This window comes from Gobio gobio, assembly GCF_949357685.1.
Source record: "Gobio gobio genome assembly, chromosome: 11".
In the NCBI taxonomy this organism is placed as follows: domain Eukaryota; kingdom Metazoa; phylum Chordata; class Actinopteri; order Cypriniformes; family Gobionidae; genus Gobio; species Gobio gobio.
Genome location: NC_137104.1, coordinates 55322418 through 55333557, shown reverse-complemented (window position 1 = coordinate 55333557; position 11140 = coordinate 55322418).

Genomic DNA, 11140 nt, shown 5'->3' with positions numbered 1-11140 from the left:
TCAACATAAACTAAACAGACTTTCTCAGACCAGAGGAGCTTAATAAAGTGGACTAAACTGTTTAATATTCAATTCCCAATGTTTGATGCCTTTCCTTGATTCTCGATTCAGACAGGTTGCACTTTTTACATGCAGTTTTCTTCTTATTATAATTTTTTTAAACTGTGAAGAATTAATGTGAAATGCTGTATGTCTGAGATATTTATATATTTAAATGTGTCCATTACTAATTTTCTTTACAATGAGCTGTAATTGCACAGCGACAATGCAATTATTTTTACAGTTCAATAGGATTATAATGATATTTCTCTATTGACAATTTTTTTTATAATTTAATGAAATAATTAAAATTGCCGTTAGATCAGATATTTGTTCGGCCTGTTTTTCCCCCTATGAAATACTGCACATAGACATTTATTACTAGAGAATTTTCTCAAGTTGGCAAGACTGTAAAATAAGGATATAAGTTATGACATGTTTTTACATTGCTTTAACTCATCAAAATAAGTTAAGCAATTTGTAACTTAAGTTATACAAGATTCAACTCATTTTTAAGACAGCTTAATGCAATTTAGTTTAATAATGACTTAATTTTAAGGCAGCATCTTTTTCTTCTTCTGTTCTTCCAGTGTGTGTGAGCTTTATAGTGAGGAAAGGAAGTGAAACACTTTCTCTCTGCATTGCATTGAAACCTGTTTGATCCGCACAAACGGCCGACAGACACAATGGAGGTTTTTTTGTGCAGGATAATTCAGATCACGTCGAGTGGTAAATCAATCTACTCCACGCTTTAACATAGCTGATCATTTTAATCTCAAAGAACAGATGTTTTTATCTTAATAATGTCAAAGGCTTCATGTTTTCCTCCAGATGTTTCAGAAGATGAAGATCTTCAGTCTGAAATGGCTCTGATACTGATGTCTGCAATGATTAGCACTGGAGAGGGAAGATGAGGACTATTGAAACTATTCACCTGAACGTTACTCTGATCACCACGGCCAAATCAAGCAAACCTGGAGGCCGCCACAGTTTCAGGACTGCATTTCTATAGGACCCTAGTCATTTTTGTGACAGCGCCTTAAACATTTCAACAGGGTTAGGGTTACCAACGGGTAGGTTTAGGGCTAGGGGTTGGTAAGGATATATATACATTACATTTAATCAATTAAACAACTAAATAATGGCTAAGTTCCTAGAAATGCAGTCCTGTCCCGGTCGCCCCCAGGTGGATGGATGCAGTAGCTCATAAACCCAACTCTCTGTGAAATGTAATGGGACAAAGTCCGTTTCTCAGTATGTGTTCTTGTCTGTTCTTGTCTGTCCTCATCATCAATCTCAGCCCAAGTCCTGTTCCAATTCAAAGTTCACATCTACACTCAAAAAAATGATACGTTGGATTTACTTAATTTTTCAGGTGCATATACAGGCCATATAGGTCTCCTGTATTGCTTCTTTATATCCACATATAAGCCCTATACATACAAGATATGTCTCCTATAGCTCATGGCAGGATCTGGTCATTTTGTGGCTCATATCTCACTTTGGCAACTGTCATACATGATGCCTAGCTCATATTATCAATGCAATAACTAAGAACCAACAAATACAAAATTATGCTTTTCAAGTAACTAGTAAAGTAACACATTTGTAGTTGAGTTTTGATTATTTTACAATTCGTATGGATTCGAACCCCTGCAGACAGTCGGTCAGAACTGTGTACTGACATCAAGTGGAGGAAATTCACTCCGCAGACTCCAGAATCTCTTTAAATGATTTTACTGATGAGTATTCAAATTCAACAGGTGTGGTTCTGGAACAACATACAGAAATATACATTAATTTACTTTAACATTTTACAAGTGTGTTTATAACACAATTATCTTTACATAGATGTGATTCAACAACAATTTAGAGCCCTTATACATTTACTAGGTAAATAGAACAGCTATTCTATAAATGCCCACAAGATGGCGCCCTTCACGCATTAATGATAACTGAACAATCCATAATAACGGTCTCTTCTATCGCGAATTAACACTCAGGAACATTAGCATTTTCTTGCAGTCACTATAATAGACCTTCAAGGATATCAGGATAACAGAATTACTTAAATAATCCAGAGAATGTATGTGAATATGGCGCAATGGCGCTAGATGCATCCGAATCGCGGCATTAAAACAATCTGCATATTTTAAGAAGAACTGGCAATAAAACACTTACTTTGTATTCACGCACACTATATTACATCAGTAATATTCAGATGCCATCAACCCAACGTGTGATGAAGTGGATTAATTTCAGGACAGCGTATTCACTACATACTGAGCGCACCTGCTTCTCCTTCTGCCTTTCTTCCGTGGCACGTGATCTGTCTTGACGTTACAGGACGCGATAGAGACAGAGCGTATTTAGGCCACGCCCACCGGGGGGAAAAACAATCCAACGCTCTCCATTGACTTTGCATTGCGGGAGGCTGCTAGCCTGGTTAAAACCAGACCATTCTCAGTAGTAACTGAGTTATGGTCTGGCAAAGCTTCATTGACAAATCATTTCCAAAGGGGCGTCACCAACGGATAGACCTCAAACCAATCAGAGCGATGAGGGAGATGACGTATGCAGAGCGACGCAGAAACATCTGACTGGCCGTTTCTCAATATGCGTTCTTGTCTGTACTTGTGTTCTCAAATAGGAAATGTCCCCGGTTTCCATTTCAGAAATCTGGTCACCTTACCTAAACCACATATTAATGTTTAATTATTTTTTTAATTTTTTTTAAATGTAAACGAAAAGAGGCAACGTGTTTTATACTTCGTTTTATTATAAATATATAAGATAATCAATGTAGGCCTAGCTACGCGTTGCCTGAACCACATTTGTGTGGCTTTTATGTTTCTTTTTTTTTTTAATTTTTAATGAAATGAGGCAGTGGTGTTTTATGACATATTTCGTACGCGAACTTCTGACTTGCGTCCGTGACTTACCAAGTTTGACTCCGGAGAACGAACTCCCGAGGACGGGAGGAAACTAGTCCGCCTACTATATGCTCTTGACAGTATCACTCAGTATATATTTGTATATGTAGTGCAGGCAATGCATATTATCTTCAATGCATGTTTATAACAAAACGAAATATAAAAAACCCAGCCTCTTTTCGTTTACATTTTAAAAAACACACACACATAATATAGGCTATGATTATCACTGTAATAAATTAAATATGACACAAAACACAACCCAGTCTCTTTTTGTTAAATGTCAGTTTATGTGTGATCATCAATAGCAATTATAAAAGTATAAGTAAAAGGTATAAGCTATACAATAAATAAAGCAATTCAGTCAAAGTCAGCGCTAGACTACAACGGTAAAGTTTAATATCTTAAAAATATAAAGTTATGAAACTTCACTTTGCCCTCAGACAAAACGATCTGTCTAGGAACAAATTATAGATTAATGAGAGCAAAGATCAGCCGTTAGATCTACACAAGACGAGACGGTTTAACCACTACAGAGACATCAGAGCCAGCGGCAGACGGCAGAAGGACTGGCCGAGGAAAGGCGTATCTCTGAACCACTGGAACTCACAACTAACGGCAGATCAAATTTTAAAAAAGGCTTATAAATGGTTTATAAATAAACCACATATTTGAGCTTTAAACAACTACATTCACGCCTGAAAAGGACTTAAAACTATATTTTGTAAAACATTAACACTACCAGAGGGCTCTCGCTAAGACCCATTCGTTTAGCCACCAAAGGGCCAAGCTGGTATCAGACTTTTGCCGAATCCAGTCGGTAAGACAACGATAACATCTTTTTTAGATATGAAGGCTTCGAGTGTTGTTCTTTGCTCGGGTTTTAACGAAAAGGAAAAGTTTAAATCGCTTTAAACAGACGCGATAGCTGATTCGAACGAGTGATGCTCCACGGCGACAAATCTGCTTCACCGTCGCTGCGCTGTCGTCATCGTGTAAAGCCCGCCCCAACGTTTCTAATTGGTGCCGCGATTTCTGGGGTTTAGAAATGGGCTTGAATGTGCTCTTTGCCAGACTACTTGCAGAGCAAATCTAAATTTGCCGGAAGTTGTCTGGGTTTTCCCAGGCTAGGAGGCTGCCTCATTGTCATTTCGGACTTATAACAAAAAACAGAACAATGTCTAAAAGCTGATATGTGACAAGGTGTACAGCAAACAAGCTAAACAACACAGAAATACGTTTTTATAAGCTGTCGACCCAAAAAAACGAGCGTTTAAGAAGATAAAAGTGGATTCAGGCAATACGAAGTGAAGCTTCAGCAGGATGAATGGGTAAATTTTGGGATCCTGACACTCAGTATGTCTCAGTATGTGTATGTGGGCAGTAAACATTTTGTCACTGTTAAGTCAAATATCCAAATGTCCGTTTTATATATTATATTTCCTGTCTCTGATTACGTTCTCCTCTAGTCGCCGTAGTTCTCAGTGTAATATGACCCGCGCGCTCTGTCTCAATGGCCTGAATCCACTTTTTTGTCCTTAAACGCTTGTTTTTTGGGTCAACATCTTATAAAAACGTCTGTGTTTTTGCTTCTGGGTTTTGTTTAGCTTGTTTGCTGTACACTTTGTCACATATCAGCTTTTATACATTGTTCAGTTTTTTGTAATAAGTCCGAAATGACAAGAAGGCAGCGTCCCGCAATGCAAAGTCAATGGAGACGGTTTGATTGTTTCCCCCCCGGTGGGCGTGGCCTTCAGATTATGACGCGTGTCGCTCTGTCTCTATTGGTTACTATCTGAAAAGCATTTTGAACAACATTACTTTTCAAATTTACAACAAAATATCTGAGTTACTTTTTTTAAAAAGTAACGCAAGTTACTTTTTCACATTTATTTGACTGACAGTTCTCCTGCCCCCATGTTGAGAAAAATCGAGAGTAAGTGCAGAGGTGTGTGTGTGTGTGTGTGTGTGTGTGTGTGTGTGTGTGTGTGTGTACATGATGGTTATTGTAGTTCTAGGGCCCGTTCTTCGTACCTCGCTAACTCAGTTAGCTGGATTTGATTGTTGATGATTTGACATGATCTTGGATTGTTTGGTTCTTCGAAGCTCATCCTGGACTTGTTGTCATAGCAACAGGTCCATAAGCTTAAACCTGCTCGAGCGGCTCATTTCATGTAAACAGGATTAGACGCATCTTGAGGTGATACTTAAAATCTGTCCCAGCCACTGCTACTTTATTACAAGAGTGCATTACTGAACCAGGGGCAATAATAATAATTTTAAATAATAATATAAAAATGTTATATTGTATATGTATATGAGAATGTATAATACTATAGACACAGTTGAGCGATTTATTTGTGATGGAATAATTACGTTATATAATTTTATTTTTATTGGTTTACACACATGTTGTACAGTTAATCTGAGCCATGCATTAAGTGATCACGGATATTATGGGATGGCTTGATGCAGCGCAAAAGAGGATAATTTGATCTTGACCCATAAGAAACTTGAATGCTGTCACGTTACAAATCTGCTTCAAATTGAATTAAAAATTAAATTACAACATTGAAATAAAAATGTAAAGGGTGTACAAATACTGTATAAAATCGTGAATATAAATAATTGGTAATCATGTAAAAAAAAAAAAAAAAACATTTATCATTTATCTATTATAACTTTTATGTTGGTTTGGTGGTTTGGCTTTTTCCTTATAAAGCTCCAGATATTCTTGTATTTTTTTCTGTAATTTGTCAAGTTTTTTGCCAGGTGGCTTTTTTAATTACATGATGTCATTACGTTGCTGTCTTGACTCCAGCCAATCGCTGCATTGCTGATCGTGGTTTCCAGTATCGATGCATCTGCCCTCTTCAGGGAACACAAGAACGCTCAGTAATCTTAGATCATTTAATCCAGATATTTTAATCCAATCCGCAAATTCGTTTGAAGAACCAAATTAGCCAGACATCAGTTATCACGATTAAAAGATCTGGGATCTGTCAAATCATCTTAGATGTGTTAAGCGAGGTACAAAGAACGGGCCCCTAGACTAAATGTGAGCATTTATTTCTCTCACTCGCACAATAAAGATTCAGTTCTCCTCAAAATTAATAAAATCAGTCAAATGCAAAATCAGAGTACTATGTAAACCTCCAATAATTAAATTAAATTAATTAAATGTTAAATAAAACAAATATTTGTATGCATTTAATTTACCTTTATTAACCAATGTCTTGCAACTGACCTTTGATGATTCAGTTAAATATGAGCAAAAAGTGCTAGATTTTTTTTTTTATTAGTAAAAAAAAATTCTCCTGCGTCCTATTCTCCATTATCCAGAGCTGCGCCCTCTACTGTTCAGAAAAGCCCAGCCCAGGTGAGAAAAAGTAACGCAAAAGTAACGTAAAGCATTACTTTCTTAAAAAGTAACTAAGTAACTCAATTAGTTACTTTTAAAGGGAGTAATGCAATATTGTAATGCATTACTTTTCAAAGTAACTTTCCCCAACACTGGTGACGTCACCCATAGGTTTCTGAAGAGCGTTTCTGAAGCCTAAAGTCGCTCCTGGATAACTGAACAGGTGGAGTGGGTGGAGCTAACAAACGGCAATCCACCTGTCACTCAAGTGGCCACGCCCTTAATCATGCAGGAATTGATGGCTTAATATAATTTAAAGGAATGAGTTATAAAATAATTCACCCCCTCACAGTCGTCATGAAGGGCAACATTAGCCGTATAGACCAAAAAGTTTGTCCCAGACTGTAAACATGTGTTCTTCTGCTGTAAAGTTGGCCATTTTAACATCAGCTCAATGAGATTCTGCTCCTTCTGGAGTCTGCCTCTAGTGGCCAGAGATGGGTGTTGCCTTGCCTTCAAGTGAGGTTTCCCTGTCGGGGTGTGTGTGTGTGTGTGTGTGTGTGTGTGTGTGTGTGTGTGTTCTCTCCTCCTTCCAGACAGCGCAACACACCCTCACGGTTCACTAGTGCTGTGTGTCTGAAATCCATGGAAATAAGAGCAGCCGACCTGAACATTAGACTGCAGAACTTTTACCATGTAAGTTTTTATATTTGTCAATATAATGCCAGCTTGTGTGTTTTGAGTTCTTCTATCAATAGTTTTGTCTGTTTGTGTAAAACTAAACCGGCTAGTGATGTTAAGGAGAGTCTGAGTATATGCTGAATTAATCCGTGGATACGATGATGATGATGATGATGATGCTTATTATTTTTATAGTATGGTTATTAATATAATTGTTAAATCAATATTCTGCCATGATTACTCCGATTGGTAACAGGAAAAATAACTTCTAAAGCCTGTTGCTTGTGTAATTGTGATTTTGTGTTTGACAGAACATTTTGAACACTGAAATCATTATAAAAACTAAGTTTTATTTTCTAATGTAGTGTAAATATTCACCTCATTCATCTCTCTTTATGTTTTCTGTCTTATAAAATATCCCGTAACTTTTCCAGTGTGAAACCATTGCAAACAAAGTGTGTGAACTGACCGAATGAATCAATTTCAGACATTTAGTAAAGACCGATGAGATCCAAAGGGTCGGTGAAGTTTTCTATCATCTGAGTCTGAAGCTGAAAACGTCGCATGGGAGGAAATAAGAGTGACTCAAATTCACCCCCTCACAGTCGTCATGAAGCGCAAAATTAGCCGTATAGACCAAAAGCACAATTTGTATAAATGTACATATATATAAAAAATACAAAAAGCATGGCAGGATTTATGATATTGATGACGTCATCACAGTCTGTGAAAGGGTCTATTACACATTCACTGATGCGCTTCAGACTAAAGTTGGATTTGAAGATGAAGGTCAGTTGTACTTGATTTGTCTTCTGGGGAACATGTAAGAATCTCCTGAAGTCTGGAATCACTATTTTAAAAAGAAATGTATACTTTTATTCCACAAAGAGGAATTCATTTGATCAAAAAGACATTTACAATTTATTTCTATGTCCAATAAATGCTGTTGTTCAGATTCTGCTCATGTGTGAATTTCATGAAGCAGCTCAAGAAGGGTCATGTGACACTGAAGACTGGAGTAATGATGATAAAGATCACAGGAATAAATCACACTTCACTGTATATTCACACAGAGAACAGATGATCTACACTGATATTTCAATATATTACTGCCTTTCATCACAGAAGTGCAGCTTTATTGAACATAAAGAATCTTATTAATCCCAAACGTTCCCCAGGACTTTATAACAATCGTGCCAGAATAGATGGAGAAATACTGCTCCACTGATACAGGTTTATTTCAGTTGTTACAGGAAGTGATGTAATCAGTAAACTCCTTTAAAGGGGTGGTAAAACACATTCTTTTGAAGGCTTGACTGTGTTTGTGGGCTGCACTGTAACATGTGTTCATGCTTCGTTTAAAAAAAAAAATTGCCTTATTTTTCATATATTTGACCTTTATTCTACACTGCTCTGTCCCTCCTTGTAAAACGGTCTGATGCTTTCCGGGTTGTGTGAAGCCAGTCCCTCAAAAATACGCAGTGGGCTCTGATTGGTTAGCTGGCCTAGTGTGCTGTGATTCGCTAACCGCCTAGTGCACGTTTGTCGGAAACGTCACGCCCCTTACCGGAGGCTGTGCTTTGGTCAGTATTAGAAACGATGGCGTCAATAAAACCATATGAGCTCGAATCAGACCCAGAACATTTGAGTGAAGATGATTGAGCAGAACCTGTTCAGTCCTCAAGAGTAAAGACTGCGGATCTATAATCGCTACTGAATGGCACTTTAACTTTTGTATTTTTAGAACGATTATAGCCAAATATCTGTCGCAAGAACTAACCCAAAACGAACACTAAGCACTGACTTTAACTAGTAAGTTAGCCAAATCACACACAGAACCATGTTTAGCAAGCCTGTAGATAAACAATACATAAAAGCTCTAATCAAAGAATCATTTACACTAATGCCAAGTTCGCTGTTGAGATTTTAACGTTAGTGTTTGTAATGTTAGGTGTTCGTCGGATAACGTTAAGTATGAATGAGCATTTAACAGACTGGTTTGCAGAACAGCGTTGTCATCTCTTTACTTCCTTGATACAACCCATTACAGGAAAACACATCGATGAAAAATAAATCAGACTTACAGGTTGTGGCCCGTGAACAGCTTCTGTTTGTAAATCCAGCTTTCAGGACAAGCCGTTGTGCATATCCTGCATTGAACTCGCGAAGTTTGTGGAAGTTTGTGTTGTCCTCCGTGAAATGTGCAGCGCGTGCGTCGTGCATCCACGCACCGGCAGTGTTTTTTTCACGCAGCTGACGTTGTGCAAATCTGGCATTGAAATCGCGAAGACGGTGGATGTTTTCCTCTGTTAGATGTGCTGCAGGAGCCCTGCGCGCCTGATTCCCCGCTGTCTCATACACACGTGCATATAACATGCTGTATGTTAAACGCTCTGTCTCATACACACACGTGCATATAACATGCTGTGTGTTAAACGCTCTGCAACGCACCCCCGTCCCTATGAAGGCTGAACAGAGCAAGTACCCCAGACCTGCAATCCGGATGAAAATAACAGCGTTTCCTCGGCATCGCGGCAACAACACTCCAGCCTAACTATACCACAACAGCGCCGCGATACAAAATGGCCTCACCCCCCTTATTTAATATTCTCGGAGGAGGGGTTTATGTAAATATTGAGCCTGTTGATGTCACCAACCCTGGAGGAATGTGTGTAGTCCCTAGCGGCCGTTTGCTGTAGTTCTTAGAAACTGATTTCTTTAAAAGCAAATATCTCCCTTTGCTTTAAACTTTGAACGTTGTAACTTTGCAGATGTTGTTTATGCTCAAGCAGCAACATTACACGCTAGCTAAAGTTAGAATAGTGAAATCGTGGTTTACCACCCCTTTAAAACAAAGCACAGAAGAGCACGACGGACTGAGCTGAATGAAGGTTTGCAGCTCCATCCCAGCATTAGATGTAAAACCTGCTGTGTCTCATCACAGCTCTTGTGTTTTCTCATCAGGTCGAATCTTCTTTTTCCTCTTCTTCTTCTTCCTCTTCTTCTTCTTCTGCTGCTGTTCTTGGTCAGTTATAACGGTCAGTATCATTTATGTTCATACTTGAGTTATTCTAGTCGACTGTGTTTCTGTTCTGACATTTCCCATCATATTCCATAAATAACACACACTCACATCACTGGTTTATTCATTTATCAGTTTATTGATTAATAAATGTTGTTCAGGAGTTCAACATCTGACACAGATTTATACTACAGTCATCAACATGTCAAACATTAGTGATGTGACACTTCTAATATTGTTGGCTACTTCATTCATATTTAATCCAGTTCACTGACATAACTCTATAGAATATTATGATCACATTGAAAATAGACAGAAACACCACATGTATTTTTCAATTTTGATACGTTGTATTGGATGAACATTGACTGAACATTTACTGAACATTTACTGAACATTTACCGAACATTTACTGAACATTTACTGTCATTTACTGTCATTTACTGAACATTTACTGTCATTTACTGAACATTTACTGTCATTTACTGAACATTTACTGAACATTTACTGAACATTTACCGAACATTTACTGAACATTTACTGAACATTTACTGTCATTTACTGAACATTTACTGTAATTTACTGAACATTTACTGTCATTTACTGAACATTTACTGAACATTTACTGTCATTTACTGAACATTTACTGTCATTTACTGAACATTTACTGTCATTTACTGAACATTTACTGAACATTTACTGAACATTTACTGTCATTTACTGAACATTTACTGTCATTTACTGAACATTTACTGAACATTTACTGTCATTTACTGAACATTTACTGTCATTTACTGAACATTTACTGAACATTTACTGTCATTGACTGTCATTTACTGTCATTGACTGAACATTTACTGTCATTGACTGAACATTTACTGTCATTTACTGTCATTGACTGTCATTTACTGTCATTGACTGAACATTTACTGTCATTGACTGAACATTTACTGTCATTTACTGTCATTGACTGTCATTTACTGTCATTTACTGAACATTTACTGAACATTTACTGTCATTGACTGAACATTTACTGAACATTTACTGTCATTTACTAAACATTTACTGAACATTTACTGTCATTTACTGAACATTTACTGTCAT